This window comes from Pseudophryne corroboree, chromosome 4 (genome assembly GCF_028390025.1).
Source record: "Pseudophryne corroboree isolate aPseCor3 chromosome 4, aPseCor3.hap2, whole genome shotgun sequence".
NCBI classification, from domain to species: domain Eukaryota; kingdom Metazoa; phylum Chordata; class Amphibia; order Anura; family Myobatrachidae; genus Pseudophryne; species Pseudophryne corroboree.
In genome coordinates this window covers 62,834,207-62,852,864 of record NC_086447.1, presented here as the reverse complement: position 1 = coordinate 62,852,864, position 18,658 = coordinate 62,834,207, and the positions used below count along the sequence as shown (strand labels likewise).

At 37.9% G+C, this 18,658-nt stretch overlaps 28 non-coding genes across 28 annotated transcripts; all 28 read right to left on the bottom strand.

The window, feature by feature from the left end:
• Nucleotides 1-53: 53 nt before the first annotated feature.
• Nucleotides 54-125, bottom strand: TRNAA-UGC (transfer RNA alanine (anticodon UGC)). The gene has a single exon. It is a non-coding gene; the product is annotated as a tRNA-Ala (tRNA).
• Nucleotides 126-480: 355 nt separating this feature from the next.
• Nucleotides 481-552, bottom strand: TRNAA-UGC (transfer RNA alanine (anticodon UGC)). Its single transcript has one exon. It is a non-coding gene; the product is annotated as a tRNA-Ala (tRNA).
• Nucleotides 553-1,429: 877 nt separating this feature from the next.
• Nucleotides 1,430-1,501, bottom strand: TRNAA-UGC (transfer RNA alanine (anticodon UGC)). Its single transcript has one exon. It is a non-coding gene; the product is annotated as a tRNA-Ala (tRNA).
• Nucleotides 1,502-1,856: 355 nt separating this feature from the next.
• On the bottom strand, nt 1,857-1,928 carry TRNAA-UGC (transfer RNA alanine (anticodon UGC)). The gene has a single exon. It is a non-coding gene; the product is annotated as a tRNA-Ala (tRNA).
• An 875-nt stretch (nt 1,929-2,803) lies between these two features.
• TRNAA-UGC (transfer RNA alanine (anticodon UGC)) lies at nt 2,804-2,875 on the bottom strand. The gene has a single exon. It is a non-coding gene; the product is annotated as a tRNA-Ala (tRNA).
• Nucleotides 2,876-3,230: 355 nt separating this feature from the next.
• TRNAA-UGC (transfer RNA alanine (anticodon UGC)) lies at nt 3,231-3,302 on the bottom strand. Its single transcript has one exon. It is a non-coding gene; the product is annotated as a tRNA-Ala (tRNA).
• Nucleotides 3,303-4,177: 875 nt separating this feature from the next.
• On the bottom strand, nt 4,178-4,249 carry TRNAA-UGC (transfer RNA alanine (anticodon UGC)). Its single transcript has one exon. It is a non-coding gene; the product is annotated as a tRNA-Ala (tRNA).
• Nucleotides 4,250-4,604: 355 nt separating this feature from the next.
• Nucleotides 4,605-4,676, bottom strand: TRNAA-UGC (transfer RNA alanine (anticodon UGC)). Its single transcript has one exon. It is a non-coding gene; the product is annotated as a tRNA-Ala (tRNA).
• Nucleotides 4,677-5,553: 877 nt separating this feature from the next.
• Nucleotides 5,554-5,625, bottom strand: TRNAA-UGC (transfer RNA alanine (anticodon UGC)). Its single transcript has one exon. It is a non-coding gene; the product is annotated as a tRNA-Ala (tRNA).
• A 355-nt stretch (nt 5,626-5,980) lies between these two features.
• Nucleotides 5,981-6,052, bottom strand: TRNAA-UGC (transfer RNA alanine (anticodon UGC)). Its single transcript has one exon. It is a non-coding gene; the product is annotated as a tRNA-Ala (tRNA).
• An 875-nt stretch (nt 6,053-6,927) lies between these two features.
• On the bottom strand, nt 6,928-6,999 carry TRNAA-UGC (transfer RNA alanine (anticodon UGC)). Its single transcript has one exon. It is a non-coding gene; the product is annotated as a tRNA-Ala (tRNA).
• Nucleotides 7,000-7,354: 355 nt separating this feature from the next.
• Nucleotides 7,355-7,426, bottom strand: TRNAA-UGC (transfer RNA alanine (anticodon UGC)). The gene has a single exon. It is a non-coding gene; the product is annotated as a tRNA-Ala (tRNA).
• Nucleotides 7,427-8,293: 867 nt separating this feature from the next.
• On the bottom strand, nt 8,294-8,365 carry TRNAA-UGC (transfer RNA alanine (anticodon UGC)). Its single transcript has one exon. It is a non-coding gene; the product is annotated as a tRNA-Ala (tRNA).
• Nucleotides 8,366-8,719: 354 nt separating this feature from the next.
• TRNAA-UGC (transfer RNA alanine (anticodon UGC)) lies at nt 8,720-8,791 on the bottom strand. Its single transcript has one exon. It is a non-coding gene; the product is annotated as a tRNA-Ala (tRNA).
• Nucleotides 8,792-9,668: 877 nt separating this feature from the next.
• TRNAT-UGU (transfer RNA threonine (anticodon UGU)) lies at nt 9,669-9,740 on the bottom strand. The gene has a single exon. It is a non-coding gene; the product is annotated as a tRNA-Thr (tRNA).
• A 355-nt stretch (nt 9,741-10,095) lies between these two features.
• On the bottom strand, nt 10,096-10,167 carry TRNAA-UGC (transfer RNA alanine (anticodon UGC)). The gene has a single exon. It is a non-coding gene; the product is annotated as a tRNA-Ala (tRNA).
• Nucleotides 10,168-11,042: 875 nt separating this feature from the next.
• On the bottom strand, nt 11,043-11,114 carry TRNAA-UGC (transfer RNA alanine (anticodon UGC)). Its single transcript has one exon. It is a non-coding gene; the product is annotated as a tRNA-Ala (tRNA).
• Nucleotides 11,115-11,469: 355 nt separating this feature from the next.
• Nucleotides 11,470-11,541, bottom strand: TRNAA-UGC (transfer RNA alanine (anticodon UGC)). Its single transcript has one exon. It is a non-coding gene; the product is annotated as a tRNA-Ala (tRNA).
• Nucleotides 11,542-12,418: 877 nt separating this feature from the next.
• TRNAT-UGU (transfer RNA threonine (anticodon UGU)) lies at nt 12,419-12,490 on the bottom strand. Its single transcript has one exon. It is a non-coding gene; the product is annotated as a tRNA-Thr (tRNA).
• Nucleotides 12,491-12,845: 355 nt separating this feature from the next.
• On the bottom strand, nt 12,846-12,917 carry TRNAA-UGC (transfer RNA alanine (anticodon UGC)). The gene has a single exon. It is a non-coding gene; the product is annotated as a tRNA-Ala (tRNA).
• An 875-nt stretch (nt 12,918-13,792) lies between these two features.
• TRNAA-UGC (transfer RNA alanine (anticodon UGC)) lies at nt 13,793-13,864 on the bottom strand. Its single transcript has one exon. It is a non-coding gene; the product is annotated as a tRNA-Ala (tRNA).
• Nucleotides 13,865-14,219: 355 nt separating this feature from the next.
• On the bottom strand, nt 14,220-14,291 carry TRNAA-UGC (transfer RNA alanine (anticodon UGC)). The gene has a single exon. It is a non-coding gene; the product is annotated as a tRNA-Ala (tRNA).
• An 877-nt stretch (nt 14,292-15,168) lies between these two features.
• Nucleotides 15,169-15,240, bottom strand: TRNAT-UGU (transfer RNA threonine (anticodon UGU)). The gene has a single exon. It is a non-coding gene; the product is annotated as a tRNA-Thr (tRNA).
• A 355-nt stretch (nt 15,241-15,595) lies between these two features.
• On the bottom strand, nt 15,596-15,667 carry TRNAA-UGC (transfer RNA alanine (anticodon UGC)). Its single transcript has one exon. It is a non-coding gene; the product is annotated as a tRNA-Ala (tRNA).
• An 875-nt stretch (nt 15,668-16,542) lies between these two features.
• TRNAA-UGC (transfer RNA alanine (anticodon UGC)) lies at nt 16,543-16,614 on the bottom strand. The gene has a single exon. It is a non-coding gene; the product is annotated as a tRNA-Ala (tRNA).
• Nucleotides 16,615-16,969: 355 nt separating this feature from the next.
• On the bottom strand, nt 16,970-17,041 carry TRNAA-UGC (transfer RNA alanine (anticodon UGC)). The gene has a single exon. It is a non-coding gene; the product is annotated as a tRNA-Ala (tRNA).
• An 875-nt stretch (nt 17,042-17,916) lies between these two features.
• TRNAA-UGC (transfer RNA alanine (anticodon UGC)) lies at nt 17,917-17,988 on the bottom strand. Its single transcript has one exon. It is a non-coding gene; the product is annotated as a tRNA-Ala (tRNA).
• A 355-nt stretch (nt 17,989-18,343) lies between these two features.
• Nucleotides 18,344-18,415, bottom strand: TRNAA-UGC (transfer RNA alanine (anticodon UGC)). Its single transcript has one exon. It is a non-coding gene; the product is annotated as a tRNA-Ala (tRNA).
• Between the last annotated feature and the right edge of the window lie 243 nt (nt 18,416-18,658).

Below are 18,658 nucleotides of genomic sequence, written 5' to 3'. Positions count from 1 at the left end.
CTCTTCTGAAGAGGTTACATACAGATAAGTAAGAATCTATATTTTTCAAAACATGGAGATGCCGGGGATTGAACCCGGGGCCTCATACATGCAAAGCATGCGCTCTACCACTGAGCTACATCCCCTCTGAGTTGGTGTGTTTTGATACCGAGCGATTGCTGTTCTGCATAGTACTCAAGTTCTACTACTTCCACTGTTCTAAGGTTAAACTCAGAGCACGGAGCAAAGATAACAATTATACCTTGCTGTATAGATTTCAAGGATACTGTAGGTATCATATGATAACTTTTATTTCAATGAGGAAACACAGATTCTGGGGAATATAATCTACCACTGAGCAACATCACATTTTATAGACTGGTCAATAATTTTTCATAGTTTGATTGAAACTTTTCCAATTTCTCTAGAGTTTTTTTTAATGCATTTGTTGATCTGGAGAGGTTACATAGAGTTAAGAAAGAATCTACATTTTGCAAAACATGGAGATGCCGGGGATTGAACCCGGGGCCTCATACATGCAAAGCATGCGCTCTACCACTGAGCTACATCCCCTGTGAAAAAGTATGGCACTCATTCGATTGCAGCTTTGCATTGTACTTAAGTTCTACTATTTTCTAGTGTTCTAAGGGTCATCTCCGAGTATATAGCAATAAAAACCATTAGACTTTGCCAGAGTTCAAGGACACCATAATTTCCACAGCTGATGAGGATGCAAGTAGATGATCATTCCACACTTTAAATTGCTGTTAGACTTCTTCACCGGAGTCTGGGTTATCATCAGAATCCCCTACCTTATGTAATGAATGGCATGGATATTGATCAAGTATTGCCAAGTAGAGGACAGTCTTACATTCTGTTTTATCAGCAGTGTCAGAACTTGGAAGAAGGGCACATAGGATGCAGGCTATGACTGCCTCCTGGGCATTGCTGACTAAGGCTTCACCAGGTATTTTGTACAGAGTTGATATGTGTTTATCTTTTCATGCATTGATTGATCACTAATTACTTGACATTCAAGCCCAAATCCATCCTCCATAGGTTCACAATGTGTTTAAAGATGTCTGTCCTTCTTAATCAATTAGTTTTGCTGTATCTTGTGATTTGTTATTTTATGAAACTACTGCTTTTTTATAGTACATTTCCCAGTGAAATTAAAACTCTGTTTCATAATTACCATATACTTGACATCAGTGTTTGGAGAATGTCAGTAGGTATGATATGGTAACTGCTGGTTAAATAAGGAAACACAGTATCCACAGAATATAATCTACCACTGAGCTACATCACATTTAATAGAATGATCAATTATTTTTTATAATTGGTGTTAATTCTTGCCCATTACTGTAGAGTGCATTCATGCATTTGTTGGTCTTGGGCTCTTCTGAAGAGGTTACATACAGATAAGTAAGAATCTATATTTTGCAAAACATGTAGATGCCGGGGATTGAACCCGGGGCCTCATACATGCAAAGCACGCGCTCTACCACTGAGCTACATCCCCTCTGAGTTGGTGTGTTTTGATACCGAGCGGTTGCTGTTCTGCATAGTACTCAAGTTCTACTACTTCCACTGTTCTAACGTTAAACTCAGAGCACGGAGCAAAGATAACAATTATACCTTGCTGTATAGATTTCAAGGATACTGTAGGTATCATATGATAACTTTTATTTCAATGAGGAAACACAGATTCTGGGGAATATAATCTACCACTGAGCAACATCACATTTTATAGACTGGTCAATAATTTTTCATAGTTTGATTGAAACTTTTCCAATTTCTCTAGAGTTTTTTTTAATGCATTTGTTGATCTGGAGAGGTTACATAGAGTTAAGAAAGAATCTACATTTTGCAAAACATGGAGATGCCGGGGATTGAACCCGGGGCCTCATACATGCAAAGCATGCGCTCTACCACTGAGCTACATCCCCTGTGAAAAAGTATGGCACTCATTCGATTGCAGCTTTTCATTGTACTTAAGTTCTACTATTTTCTAGTGTTCTAAGGGTCATCTCCGAGTATATAGCAATAAAAACCATTAGACTTTGCCAGAGTTCAAGGACACCATAATTTCCACAGCTGATGAGGATGCAAGTAGATGATCATTCCACACTTTAAATTGCTGTTAGACTTCTTCACCGGAGTCTTGGTTATCATCAGAATCCCCTACCTTATGTAATGAATGGCATGGATATTGATCAAGTATTGCCAAGTAGAGGACAGTCTTACATTCTGTTTTATCAGCAGTGTCAGAACTTGGAAGAAGGGCACATAGGATGCAGGCTATGACTGCCTCCTGGGCATTGCTGACTAAGGCTTCACCAGGTATTTTGTACAGAGTTGATATGTGTTTATCTTTTCATGCATTGATTGATCACTAATTACTTGACATTCAAGCCCAAATCCATCCTCCATAGGTTCACAATGTGTTTAAAGATGTCTGTCCTTCTTAATCAATTAGTTTTGCTGTATCGTGTGATTTGTTCTTTTATGAAACTACTGCTTTTATAGTACATTTCCCAGTGAAATTAAAACTCTGTTTCATAATTACCATATACTTGACATCAGTGTTTGGAGAATGTCAGTAGGTATGATATGGTAACTGCTGGTTAAATAAGGAAACACAGTATCCACAGAATATAATCTACCACTGAGCTACATCACATCTAATAGAATGATCAATTATTTTTTATAATTGGTGTTAATTCTTGCCCATTACTGTAGAGTGCATTCATGCATTTGTTGGTCTTGGGCTCTTCTGAAGAGGTTACATACAGATAAGTAAGAATCTATATTTTTCAAAACATGGAGATGCCGGGGATTGAACCCGGGGCCTCATACATGCAAAGCATGCGCTCTACCACTGAGCTACATCCCCTCTGAGTTGGTGTGTTTTGATACCGAGCGATTGCTGTTCTGCATAGTACTCAAGTTCTACTACTTCCACTGTTCTAAGGTTAAACTCAGAGCACGGAGCAAAGATAACAATTATACCTTGCTGTATAGATTTCAAGGATACTGTAGGTATCATATGATAACTTTTATTTCAATGAGGAAACACAGATTCTGGGGAATATAATCTACCACTGAGCAACATCACATTTTATAGACTGGTCAATAATTTTTCATAGTTTGATTGAAACTTTTCCAATTTCTCTAGAGTTTTTTTTAATGCATTTGTTGATCTGGAGAGGTTACATAGAGTTAAGAAAGAATCTACATTTTGCAAAACATGGAGATGCCGGGGATTGAACCCGGGGCCTCATACATGCAAAGCATGCGCTCTACCACTGAGCTACATCCCCTGTGAAAAAGTATGGCACTCATTCGATTGCAGCTTTGCATTGTACTTAAGTTCTACTATTTTCTAGTGTTCTAAGGGTCATCTCCGAGTATATAGCAATAAAAACCATTACACTTTGCCAGAGTTCAAGGACACCATAATTTCCACAGCTGATGAGGATGCAAGTAGATGATCATTCCACACTTTAAATTACTGTTAGACTTCTTCACCGGAGTCTGGGTTATCATCAGAATCCCCTACCTTATGTAATGAATGGCATGGATATTGATCAAGTATTGCCAAGTAGAGGACAGTCTTACATTCTGTTTTATCAGCAGTGTCAGAACTTGGAAGAAGCGCACATAGGATGCAGGCTATGACTGCCTCCTGGGCATTGCTGACTAAGGCTTCACCAGGTATTTTGTACAGAGTTGATATGTGTTTATCTTTTCATGCATTGATTGATCACTAATTACTTGACATTCAAGCCCAAATCCATCCTCCATAGGTTCACAATGTGTTTAAAGATGTCTGTCCTTCTTAATCAATTAGTTTTGCTGTATCGTGTGATTTGTTCTTTTATGAAACTACTGCTTTTATAGTACATTTCCCAGTGAAATTAAAACTCTGTTTCATAATTACCATATACTTGACATCAGTGTTTGGAGAATGTCAGTAGGTATGATATGGTAACTGCTGGTTAAATAAGGAAACACAGTATCCACAGAATATAATCGACCACTGAGCTACATCACATTTAATAGAATGATCAATTATTTTTTATAATTGGTGTTAATTCTTGCCCATTACTGTAGAGTGCATTCATGCATTTGTTGGTCTTGGGCTCTTCTGAAGAGGTTACATACAGATAAGTAAGAATCTATATTTTTCAAAACATGGAGATGCCGGGGATTGAACCCGGGGCCTCATACATGCAAAGCATGCGCTCTACCACTGAGCTACATCCCCTCTGAGTTGGTGTGTTTTGATACCGAGCGATTGCTGTTCTGCATAGTACTCAAGTTCTACTACTTCCACTGTTCTAAGGTTAAACTCAGAGCACGGAGCAAAGATAACAATTATACCTTGCTGTATAGATTTCAAGGATACTGTAGGTATCATATGATAACTTTTATTTCAATGAGGAAACACAGATTCTGGGGAATATAATCTACCACTGAGCAACATCACATTTTATAGACTGGTCAATAATTTTTCATAGTTTGATTGAAACTTTTCCAATTTCTCTAGAGTTTTTTTTAATGCATTTGTTGATCTGGAGAGGTTACATAGAGTTAAGAAAGAATCTACATTTTGCAAAACATGGAGATGCCGGGGATTGAACCCGGGGCCTCATACATGCAAAGCATGCGCTCTACCACTGAGCTACATCCCCTGTGAAAAAGTATGGCACTCATTCGATTGCAGCTTTGCATTGTACTTAAGTTCTACTATTTTCTAGTGTTCTAAGGGTCATCTCCGAGTATATAGCAATAAAAACCATTAGACTTTGCCAGAGTTCAAGGACACCATAATTTCCACAGCTGATGAGGATGCAAGTAGATGATCATTCCACACTTTAAATTGCTGTTAGACTTCTTCACCGGAGTCTGGGTTATCATCAGAATCCCCTACCTTATGTAATGAATGGCATGGATATTGATCAAGTATTGCCAAGTAGAGGACAGTCTTACATTCTGTTTTATCAGCAGTGTCAGAACTTGGAAGAAGGGCACATAGGATGCAGGCTATGACTGCCTCCTGGGCATTGCTGACTAAGGCTTCACCAGGTATTTTGTACAGAGTTGATATGTGTTTATCTTTTCATGCATTGATTGATCACTAATTACTTGACATTCAAGCCCAAATCCATCCTCCATAGGTTCACAATGTGTTTAAAGATGTCTGTCCTTCTTAATCAATTAGTTTTGCTGTATCTTGTGATTTGTTATTTTATGAAACTACTGCTTTTTTATAGTACATTTCCCAGTGAAATTAAAACTCTGTTTCATAATTACCATATACTTGACATCAGTGTTTGGAGAATGTCAGTAGGTATGATATGGTAACTGCTGGTTAAATAAGGAAACACAGTATCCACAGAATATAATCTACCACTGAGCTACATCACATCTAATAGAATGATCAATTATTTTTTATAATTGGTGTTAATTCTTGCCCATTACTGTAGAGTGCATTCATGCATTTGTTGGTCTTGGGCTCTTCTGAAGAGGTTACATACAGATAAGTAAGAATCTATATTTTTCAAAACATGGAGATGCCGGGGATTGAACCCGGGGCCTCATACATGCAAAGCATGCGCTCTACCACTGAGCTACATCCCCTCTGAGTTGGTGTGTTTTGATACCGAGCGGTTGCTGTTCTGCATAGTACTCAAGTTCTACTACTTCCACTGTTCTAACGTTAAACTCAGAGCACGGAGCAAAGATAACAATTATACCTTGCTGTATAGATTTCAAGGATACTGTAGGTATCATATGATAACTTTTATTTCAATGAGGAAACACAGATTCTGGGGAATATAATCTACCACTGAGCAACATCACATTTTATAGACTGGTCAATAATTTTTCATAGTTTGATTGAAACTTTTCCAATTTCTCTAGAGTTTTTTTTAATGCATTTGTTGATCTGGAGAGGTTACATAGAGTTAAGAAAGAATCTACATTTTGCAAAACATGGAGATGCCGGGGATTGAACCCGGGGCCTCATACATGCAAAGCATGCGCTCTACCACTGAGCTACATCCCCTGTGAAAAAGTATGGCACTCATTCGATTGCAGCTTTTCATTGTACTTAAGTTCTACTATTTTCTAGTGTTCTAAGGGTCATCTCCGAGTATATAGCAATAAAAACCATTAGACTTTGCCAGAGTTCAAGGACACCATAATTTCCACAGCTGATGAGGATGCAAGTAGATGATCATTCCACACTTTAAATTGCTGTTAGACTTCTTCACCGGAGTCTTGGTTATCATCAGAATCCCCTACCTTATGTAATGAATGGCATGGATATTGATCAAGTATTGCCAAGTAGAGGACAGTCTTACATTCTGTTTTATCAGCAGTGTCAGAACTTGGAAGAAGGGCACATAGGATGCAGGCTATGACTGCCTCCTGGGCATTGCTGACTAAGGCTTCACCAGGTATTTTGTACAGAGTTGATATGTGTTTATCTTTTCATGCATTGATTGATCACTAATTACTTGACATTCAAGCCCAAATCCATCCTCCATAGGTTCACAATGTGTTTAAAGATGTCTGTCCTTCTTAATCAATTAGTTTTGCTGTATCGTGTGATTTGTTCTTTTATGAAACTACTGCTTTTATAGTACATTTCCCAGTGAAATTAAAACTCTGTTTCATAATTACCATATACTTGACATCAGTGTTTGGAGAATGTCAGTAGGTATGATATGGTAACTGCTGGTTAAATAAGGAAACACAGTATCCACAGAATATAATCTACCACTGAGCTACATCACATCTAATAGAATGATCAATTATTTTTTATAATTGGTGTTAATTCTTGCCCATTACTGTAGAGTGCATTCATGCATTTGTTGGTCTTGGGCTCTTCTGAAGAGGTTACATACAGATAAGTAAGAATCTATATTTTTCAAAACATGGAGATGCCGGGGATTGAACCCGGGGCCTCATACATGCAAAGCATGCGCTCTACCACTGAGCTACATCCCCTCTGAGTTGGTGTGTTTTGATACCGAGCGATTGCTGTTCTGCATAGTACTCAAGTTCTACTACTTCCACTGTTCTAAGGTTAAACTCAGAGCACGGAGCAAAGATAACAATTATACCTTGCTGTATAGATTTCAAGGATACTGTAGGTATCATATGATAACTTTTATTTCAATGAGGAAACACAGATTCTGGGGAATATAATCTACCACTGAGCAACATCACATTTTATAGACTGGTCAATAATTTTTCATAGTTTGATTGAAACTTTTCCAATTTCTCTAGAGTTTTTTTTAATGCATTTGTTGATCTGGAGAGGTTACATAGAGTTAAGAAAGAATCTACATTTTGCAAAACATGGAGATGCCGGGGATTGAACCCGGGGCCTCATACATGCAAAGCATGCGCTCTACCACTGAGCTACATCCCCTGTGAAAAAGTATGGCACTCATTCGATTGCAGCTTTGCATTGTACTTAAGTTCTACTATTTTCTAGTGTTCTAAGGGTCATCTCCGAGTATATAGCAATAAAAACCATTACACTTTGCCAGAGTTCAAGGACACCATAATTTCCACAGCTGATGAGGATGCAAGTAGATGATCATTCCACACTTTAAATTACTGTTAGACTTCTTCACCGGAGTCTGGGTTATCATCAGAATCCCCTACCTTATGTAATGAATGGCATGGATATTGATCAAGTATTGCCAAGTAGAGGACAGTCTTACATTCTGTTTTATCAGCAGTGTCAGAACTTGGAAGAAGGGCACATAGTATGCAGGCTATGACTGCCTCCTGGGCATTGCTGACTAAGGCTTCACCAGGTATTTTGTACAGAGTTGATATGTGTTTATCTTTTCATGCATTGATTGATCACTAATTACTTGACATTCAAGCCCAAATCCATCCTCCATAGGTTCACAATGTGTTTAAAGATGTCTGTCCTTCTTAATCAATTAGTTTTGCTGTATCGTGTGATTTGTTCTTTTATGAAACTACTGCTTTTATAGTACATTTCCCAGTGAAATTAAAACTCTGTTTCATAATTACCATATACTTGACATCAGTGTTTGGAGAATGTCAGTAGGTATGATATGGTAACTGCTGGTTAAATAAGGAAACACAGTATCCACAGAATATAATCTACCACTGAGCTACATCACATTTAATAGAATGATCAATTATTTTTTATAATTGGTGTTAATTCTTGCCCATTACTGTAGAGTGCATTCATTGGTCTTGGGCTCTTCTGAAGAGGTTACATACAGATAAGTAAGAATCTATATTTTTCAAAACATGGAGATGCCAGGGATTGAACCCGGGGCCTCATACATGCAAAGCATGCGCTCTACCACTGAGCTACATCCCCTCTGAGTTGGTGTGTTTTGATACCGAGCGATTGCTGTTCTGCATAGTACTCAAGTTCTACTACTTCCACTGTTCTAAGGTTAAACTCAGAGCACGGAGCAAAGATAATAATTATACCTTGCTGTATAGATTTCAAGGATACTGTAGGTATCATATGATAACTTTTATTTCAATGAGGAAACACAGATTCTGGGGAATATAATCTACCACTGAGCAACATCACATTTTATAGACTGGTCAATAATTTTTCATAGTTTGATTGAAACTTTTCCAATTTCTCTAGAGTTTTTTTAATGCATTTGTTGATCTGGAGAGGTTACATAGAGTTAAGAAAGAATCTACATTTTGCAAAACATGGAGATGCCGGGGATTGAACCCGGGGCCTCATACATGCAAAGCATGCACTCTACCACTGAGCTACATCCCCTGTGAAAAAGTATGGCACTCATTCGATTGCAGCTTTGCATTGTACTTAAGTTCTACTATTTTCTAGTGTTCTAAGGGTCATCTCCGAGTATATAGCAATAAAAACCATTACACTTTGCCAGAGTTCAAGGACACCATAATTTCCACAGCTGATGAGGATGCAAGTAGATGATCATTCCACACTTTAAATTGCTGTTAGACTTCTTCACCGGAGTCTGGGTTATCATCAGAATCCCCTACCTTATGTAATGAATGGCATGGATATTGATCAAGTATTGCCAAGTAGAGGACAGTCTTACATTCTGTTTTATCAGCAGTGTCAGAACTTGGAAGAAGGGCACATAGGATGCAGGCTATGACTGCCTCCTGGGCATTGCTGACTAAGGCTTCACCAGGTATTTTGTACAGAGTTGATATGTGTTTATCTTTTCATGCATTGATTGATCACTAATTACTTGACATTCAAGCCCAAATCCATCCTCCATAGGTTCACAATGTGTTTAAAGATGTCTGTCCTTCTTAATCAATTAGTTTTGCTGTATCTTGTGATTTGTTATTTTATGAAACTACTGCTTTTTTATAGTACATTTCCCAGTGAAATTAAAACTCTGTTTCATAATTACCATATACTTGACATCAGTGTTTGGAGAATGTCAGTAGGTATGATATGGTAACTGCTGGTTAAATAAGGAAACACAGTATCCACAGAATATAATCTACCACTGAGCTACATCACATTTAATAGAATGATCAATTATTTTTTATAATTGGTGTTAATTCTTGCCCATTACTGTAGAGTGCATTCATGCATTTGTTTGTCTTGGGCTCTTCTGAAGAGGTTACATACAGATAAGTAAGAATCTATATTTTGCAAAACATGTAGATGCCGGGGATTGAACCCGGTGCCTCATACATACAAAGCACGCGCTCTACCACTGAGCTACATCCCCTCTGAGTTGGTGTGTTTTGATACCGAGCGGTTGCTGTTCTGCATAGTACTCAAGTTCTACTACTTCCACTGTTCTAAGGTTAAACTCAGAGCACGGAGCAAAGATAACAATTATACCTTGCTGTATAGATTTCAAGGATACTGTAGGTATCATATGATAACTTTTATTTCAATGAGGAAACACAGATTCTGGGGAATATAATCTACCACTGAGCAACATCACATTTTATAGACTGGTCAATAATTTTTCATAGTTTGATTGAAACTTTTCCAATTTCTCTAGAGTTTTTTTTAATGCATTTGTTGATCTGGAGAGGTTACATAGAGTTAAGAAAGAATCTACATTTTGCAAAACATGGAGATGCCGGGGATTGAACCCGGGGCCTCATACATGCAAAGCATGCGCTCTACCACTGAGCTACATCCCCTGTGAAAAAGTATGGCACTCATTCGATTGCAGCTTTTCATTGTACTTAAGTTCTACTATTTTCTAGTGTTCTAAGGGTCATCTCCGAGTATATAGCAATAAAAACCATTAGACTTTGCCAGAGTTCAAGGACACCATAATTTCCACAGCTGATGAGGATGCAAGTAGATGATCATTCCACACTTTAAATTGCTGTTAGACTTCTTCACCGGAGTCTTGGTTATCAACAGAATCCCCTACCTTATGTAATGAATGGCATGGATATTGATCAAGTATTGCCAAGTAGAGGACAGTCTTACATTCTGTTTTATCAGCAGTGTCAGAACTTGGAAGAAGGGCACATAGGATGCAGGCTATGACTGCCTCCTGGGCATTGCTGACTAAGGCTTCACCAGGTATTTTGTACAGAGTTGATATGTGTTTATCTTTTCATGCATTGATTGATCACTAATTACTTGACATTCAAGCCCAAATCCATCCTCCATAGGTTCACAATGTGTTTAAAGATGTCTGTCCTTCTTAATCAATTAGTTTTGCTGTATCGTGTGATTTGTTCTTTTATGAAACTACTGCTTTTATAGTACATTTCCCAGTGAAATTAAAACTCTGTTTCATAATTACCATATACTTGACATCAGTGTTTGGAGAATGTCAGTAGGTATGATATGGTAACTGCTGGTTAAATAAGGAAACACAGTATCCACAGAATATAATCTACCACTGAGCTACATCACATTTAATAGAATGATCAATTATTTTTTATAATTGGTGTTAATTCTTGCCCATTACTGTAGAGTGCATTCATGCATTTGTTGGTCTTGGGCTCTTCTGAAGAGGTTACATACAGATAAGTAAGAATCTATATTTTGCAAAACATGTAGATGCCGGGGATTGAACCCGGGGCCTCATACATGCAAAACACGCGCTCTACCACTGAGCTACATCCCCTCTGAGTTGGTGTGTTTTGATACCGAGCGGTTGCTGTTCTGCATAGTACTCAAGTTCTACTACTTCCACTGTTCTAAGGTTAAACTCAGAGCACGGAGCAAAGATAACAATTATACCTTGCTGTATAGATTTCAAGGATACTGTAGGTATCATATGATAACTTTTATTTCAATGAGGAAACACAGATTCTGGGGAATATAATCTACCACTGAGCAACATCACATTTTATAGACTGGTCAATAATTTTTCATAGTTTGATTGAAACTTTTCCAATTTCTCTAGAGTTTTTTTTAATGCATTTGTTGATCTGGAGAGGTTACATAGAGTTAAGAAAGAATCTACATTTTGCAAAACATGGAGATGCCGGGGATTGAACCCGGGGCCTCATACATGCAAAGCATGCGCTCTACCACTGAGCTACATCCCCTGTGAAAAAGTATGGCACTCATTCGATTGCAGCTTTGCATTGTACTTAAGTTCTACTATTTTCTAGTGTTCTAAGGGTCATCTCCGAGTATATAGCAATAAAAACCATTACACTTTGCCAGAGTTCAAGGACACCATAATTTCCACAGCTGATGAGGATGCAAGTAGATGATCATTCCACACTTTAAATTGCTGTTAGACTTCTTCACCGGAGTCTGGGTTATCATCAGAATCCCCTACCTTATGTAATGAATGGCATGGATATTGATCAAGTATTGCCAAGTAGAGGACAGTCTTACATTCTGTTTTATCAGCAGTGTCAGAACTTGGAAGAAGGGCACATAGGATGCAGGCTATGACTGCCTCCTGGGCATTGCTGACTAAGGCTTCACCAGGTATTTTGTACAGAGTTGATATGTGTTTATCTTTTCATGCATTGATTGATCACTAATTACTTGACATTCAAGCCCAAATCCATCCTCCATAGGTTCACAATGTGTTTAAAGATGTCTGTCCTTCTTAATCAATTAGTTTTGCTGTATCTTGTGATTTGTTATTTTATGAAACTACTGCTTTTTTATAGTACATTTCCCAGTGAAATTAAAACTCTGTTTCATAATTACCATATACTTGACATCAGTGTTTGGAGAATGTCAGTAGGTATGATATGGTAACTGCTGGTTAAATAAGGAAACACAGTATCCACAGAATATAATCTACCACTGAGCTACATCACATTTAATAGAATGATCAATTATTTTTTATAATTGGTGTTAATTCTTGCCCATTACTGTAGAGTGCATTCATGCATTTGTTGGTCTTGGGCTCTTCTGAAGAGGTTACATACAGATAAGTAAGAATCTATATTTTGCAAAACATGTAGATGCCGGGGATTGAACCCGGTGCCTCATACATACAAAGCACGCGCTCTACCACTGAGCTACATCCCCTCTGAGTTGGTGTGCTTTGATACCGAGCGGTTGCTGTTCTGCATAGTACTCAAGTTCTACTACTTCCACTGTTCTAAGGTTAAACTCAGAGCACGGAGCAAAGATAACAATTATACCTTGCTGTATAGATTTCAAGGATACTGTAGGTATCATATGATAACTTTTATTTCAATGAGGAAACACAGATTCTGGGGAATATAATCTACCACTGAGCAACATCACATTTTATAGACTGGTCAATAATTTTTCATAGTTTGATTGAAACTTTTCCAATTTCTCTAGAGTTTTTTTTAATGCATTTGTTGATCTGGAGAGGTTACATAGAGTTAAGAAAGAATCTACATTTTGCAAAACATGGAGATGCCGGGGATTGAACCCGGGGCCTCATACATGCAAAGCATGCGCTCTACCACTGAGCTACATCCCCTGTGAAAAAGTATGGCACTCATTCGATTGCAGCTTTTCATTGTACTTAAGTTCTACTATTTTCTAGTGTTCTAAGGGTCATCTCCGAGTATATAGCAATAAAAACCATTAGACTTTGCCAGAGTTCAAGGACACCATAATTTCCACAGCTGATGAGGATGCAAGTAGATGATCATTCCACACTTTAAATTGCTGTTAGACTTCTTCACCGGAGTCTTGGTTATCAACAGAATCCCCTACCTTATGTAATGAATGGCATGGATATTGATCAAGTATTGCCAAGTAGAGGACAGTCTTACATTCTGTTTTATCAGCAGTGTCAGAACTTGGAAGAAGGGCACATAGGATGCAGGCTATGACTGCCTCCTGGGCATTGCTGACTAAGGCTTCACCAGGTATTTTGTACAGAGTTGATATGTGTTTATCTTTTCATGCATTGATTGATCACTAATTACTTGACATTCAAGCCCAAATCCATCCTCCATAGGTTCACAATGTGTTTAAAGATGTCTGTCCTTCTTAATCAATTAGTTTTGCTGTATCGTGTGATTTGTTCTTTTATGAAACTACTGCTTTTATAGTACATTTCCCAGTGAAATTAAAACTCTGTTTCATAGTTACCATATACTTGACATCAGTGTTTGGAGAATGTCAGTAGGTATGATATGGTAACTGCTGGTTAAATAAGGAAACACAGTATCCACAGAATATAATCTACCACTGAGCTACATCACATTTAATAGAATGATCAATTATTTTTTATAATTGGTGTTAATTCTTGCCCATTACTGTAGAGTGCATTCATGCATTTGTTGGTCTTGGGCTCTTCTGAAGAGGTTACATACAGATAAGTAAGAATCTATATTTTGCAAAACATGTAGATGCCGGGGATTGAACCCGGGGCCTCATACATGCAAAACACGCGCTCTACCACTGAGCTACATCCCCTCTGAGTTGGTGTGTTTTGATACCGAGCGGTTGCTGTTCTGCATAGTACTCAAGTTCTACTACTTCCACTGTTCTAAGGTTAAACTCAGAGCACGGAGCAAAGATAACAATTATACCTTGCTGTATAGATTTCAAGGATACTGTAGGTATCATATGATAACTTTTATTTCAATGAGGAAACACAGATTCTGGGGAATATAATCTACCACTGAGCAACATCACATTTTATAGACTGGTCAATAATTTTTCATAGTTTGATTGAAACTTTTCCAATTTCTCTAGAGTTTTTTTTAATGCATTTGTTGATCTGGAGAGGTTACATAGAGTTAAGAAAGAATCTACATTTTGCAAAACATGGAGATGCCGGGGATTGAACCCGGGGCCTCATACATGCAAAGCATGCGCTCTACCACTGAGCTACATCCCCTGTGAAAAAGTATGGCACTCATTCGATTGCAGCTTTTCATTGTACTTAAGTTCTACTATTTTCTAGTGTTCTAAGGGTCATCTCCGAGTATATAGCAATAAAAACCATTAGACTTTGCCAGAGTTCAAGGACACCATAATTTCCACAGCTGATGAGGATGCAAGTAGATGATCATTCCACACTTTAAATTGCTGTTAGACTTCTTCACCGGAGTCTGGGTTATCATCAGAATCCCCTACCTTATGTAATGAATGGCATGGATATTGATCAAGTATTGCCAAGTAGAGGACAGTCTTACATTCTGTTTTATCAGCAGTGTCAGAACTTGGAAGAAGGGCACATAGGATGCAGGCTATGACTGCCTCCTGGGCATTGCTGACTAAGGCTTCACCAGGTATTTTGTACAGAGTTGATATGTGTTTATCTTTTCATGCATTGATTGATCACTAATTACTTGACATTCAAGCCCAAATCCATCCTCCATAGGTTCACAATGTGTTTAAAGATGTCTGTCCTTCTTAATCAATTAGTTTTGCTGTATCTTGTGATTTGTTATTTTATGAAACTACTGCTTTTTTATAGTACATTTCCCAGTGAAATTAAAACTCTGTTTCATAATTACCATATACTTGACATCAGTGTTTGGAGAATGTCAGTAGGTATGATATGGTAACTGCTGGTTAAATAAGGAAACACAGTATCCACAGAATATAATCTACCACTGAGCTACATCACATTTAATAGAATGATCAATTATTTTTTATAATTGGTGTTAATTCTTGCCCATTACTGTAGAGTGCATTCATGCATTTGTTGGTCTTGGGCTCTTCTGAAGAGGTTACATACAGATAAGTAAGAATCTATATTTTGCAAAACATGTAGATGCCGGGGATTGAACCCGGTGCCTCATACATACAAAGCACGCGCTCTACCACTGAGCTACATCCCCTCTGAGTTGGTGTGCTTTGATACCGAGCGGTTGCTGTTCTGCATAGTACTCAAGTTCTACTACTTCCACTGTTCTAAGGTTAAACTCAGAGCACGGAGCAAAGATAACAATTATACCTTGCTGTATAGATTTCAAGGATACTGTAGGTATCATATGATAACTTTTATTTCAATGAGGAAACACAGATTCTGGGGAATATAATCTACCACTGAGCAACATCACATTTTATAGACTGGTCAATAATTTTTCATAGTTTGATTGAAACTTTTCCAATTTCTCTAGAGTTTTTTTTAATGCATTTGTTGATCTGGAGAGGTTACATAGAGTTAAGAAAGAATCTACATTTTGCAAAACATGGAGATGCCGGGGATTGAACCCGGGGCCTCATACATGCAAAGCATGCGCTCTACCACTGAGCTACATCCCCTGTGAAAAAGTATGGCACTCATTCGATTGCAGCTTTTCATTGTACTTAAGTTCTACTATTTTCTAGTGTTCTAAGGGTCATCTCCGAGTATATAGCAATAAAAACCATTAGACTTTGCCAGAGTTCAAGGACACCATAATTTCCACAGCTGATGAGGATGCAAGTAGATGATCATTCCACACTTTAAATTGCTGTTAGACTTCTTCACCGGAGTCTTGGTTATCAACAGAATCCCCTACCTTATGTAATGAATGGCATGGATATTGATCAAGTATTGCCAAGTAGAGGACAGTCTTACATTCTGTTTTATCAGCAGTGTCAGAACTTGGAAGAAGGGCACATAGGATGCAGGCTATGACTGCCTCCTGGGCATTGCTGACTAAGGCTTCACCAGGTATTTTGTACAGAGTTGATATGTGTTTATCTTTTCATGCATTGATTGATCACTAATTACTTGACATTCAAGCCCAAATCCATCCTCCATAGGTTCACAATGTGTTTAAAGATGTCTGTCCTTCTTAATCAATTAGTTTTGCTGTATCGTGTGATTTGTTCTTTTATGAAACTACTGCTTTTATAGTACATTTCCCAGTGAAATTAAAACTCTGTTTCATAGTTACCATATACTTGACATCAGTGTTTGGAGAATGTCAGTAGGTATGATATGGTAACTGCTGGTTAAATAAGGAAACACAGTATCCACAGAATATAATCTACCACTGAGCTACATCACATTTAATAGAATGATCAATTATTTTTTATAATTGGTGTTAATTCTTGCCCATTACTGTAGAGTGCATTCATGCATTTGTTGGTCTTGGGCTCTTCTGAAGAGGTTACATACAGATAAGTAAGAATCTATATTTTGCAAAACATGTAGATGCCGGGGATTGAACCCGGGGCCTCATACATGCAAAACACGCGCTCTACCACTGAGCTACATCCCCTCTGAGTTGGTGTGTTTTGATACCGAGCGGTTGCTGTTCTGCATAGTACTCAAGTTCTACTACTTCCACTGTTCTAAGGTTAAACTCAGAGCACGGAGCAAAGATAACAATTATACCTTGCTGTATAGATTTCAAGGATACTGTAGGTATCATATGATAACTTTTATTTCAATGAGGAAACACAGATTCTGGGGAATATAATCTACCACTGAGCAACATCACATTTTATAGACTGGTCAATAATTTTTCATAGTTTGATTGAAACTTTTCCAATTTCTCTAGAGTTTTTTTTAATGCATTTGTTGATCTGGAGAGGTTACATAGAGTTAAGAAAGAATCTACATTTTGCAAAACATGGAGATGCCGGGGATTGAACCCGGGGCCTCATACATGCAAAGCATGCGCTCTACCACTGAGCTACATCCCCTGTGAAAAAGTATGGCACTCATTCGATTGCAGCTTTTCATTGTACTTAAGTTCTACTATTTTCTAGTGTTCTAAGGGTCATCTCCGAGTATATAGCAATAAAAACCATTAGACTTTGCCAGAGTTCAAGGACACCATAATTTCCACAGCTGATGAGGATGCAAGTAGATGATCATTCCACACTTTAAATTGCTGTTAGACTTCTTCACCGGAGTCTTGGTTATCAACAGAATCCCCTACCTTATGTAATGAATGGCATGGATATTGATCAAGTATTGCCAAGTAGAGGACAGTCTTACATTCTGTTTTATCAGCAGTGTCAGAACTTGGAAGAAGGGCACATAGGATGCAGGCTATGACTGCCTCCTGGGCATTGCTGACTAAGGCTTCACCAGGTATTTTGTACAGAGTTGATATGTGTTTATCTTTTCATGCATTGATTGATCACTAATTACTTGACATTCAAGCCCAAATCCATCCTCCATAGGTTCACAATGTGTTTAAAGATGTCTGTCCTTCTTAATCAATTAGTTTTGCTGTATCGTGTGATTTGTTCTTTTATGAAACTACTGCTTTTATAGTACATTTCCCAGTGAAATTAAAACTCTGTTTCATAATTACCATATACTTGACATCAGTGTTTGGAGAATGTCAGTAGGTATGATATGGTAACTGCTGGTTAAATAAGGAAACACAGTATCCACAGAATATAATCTACCACTGAGCTACATCACATTTAATAGAATGATCAATTATTTTTTATAATTGGTGTTAATTCTTGCCCATTACTGTAGAGTGCATTCATGCATTTGTTGGTCTTGGGCTCTTCTGAAGAGGTTACATACAGATAAGTAAGAATCTATATTTTTCAAAACATGGAGATGCCGGGGATTGAACCCAGGGCCTCATACATGCAAAGCATGCGCTCTACCACTGAGCTACATCCCCTCTGAGTTGGTGTGTTTTGATACCGAGCGATTGCTGTTCTGCATAGTACTCAAGTTCTACTACTTCCACTGTTCTAAGGTTAAACTCAGAGCACGGAGCAAAGATAACAATTATACCTTGCTGTATAGATTTCAAGGATACTGTAGGTATCATATGATAACTTTTATTTCAATGAGGAAACACAGATTCTGGGGAATATAATCTACCACTGAGCAACATCACATTTTATAGACTGGTCAATAATTTTTCATAGTTTGATTGAAACTTTTCCAATTTCTCTAGAGTTTTTTTTAATGCATTTGTTGATCTGGAGAGGTTACATAGAGTTAAGAAAGAATCTACATTTTGCAAAACATGGAGATGCCGGGGATTGAACCCGGGGCCTCATACATGCAAAGCATGCGCTCTACCACTGAGCTACATCCCCTCTGAGTTGGTGTGTTTTGATACCGAGCGATTGCTGTTCTGCATAGTACTCAAGTTCTACTACTTCCACTGTTCTAAGGTTAAACTCAGAGCACGGAGCAAAGATAACAATTATACCTTGCTGTATAGATTTCAAGGATACTGTAGGTATCATATGATAACTTTTATTTCAATGAGGAAACACAGATTCTGGGGAATATAATCTACCACTGAGCAACATCACATTTTATAGACTGGTCAATAA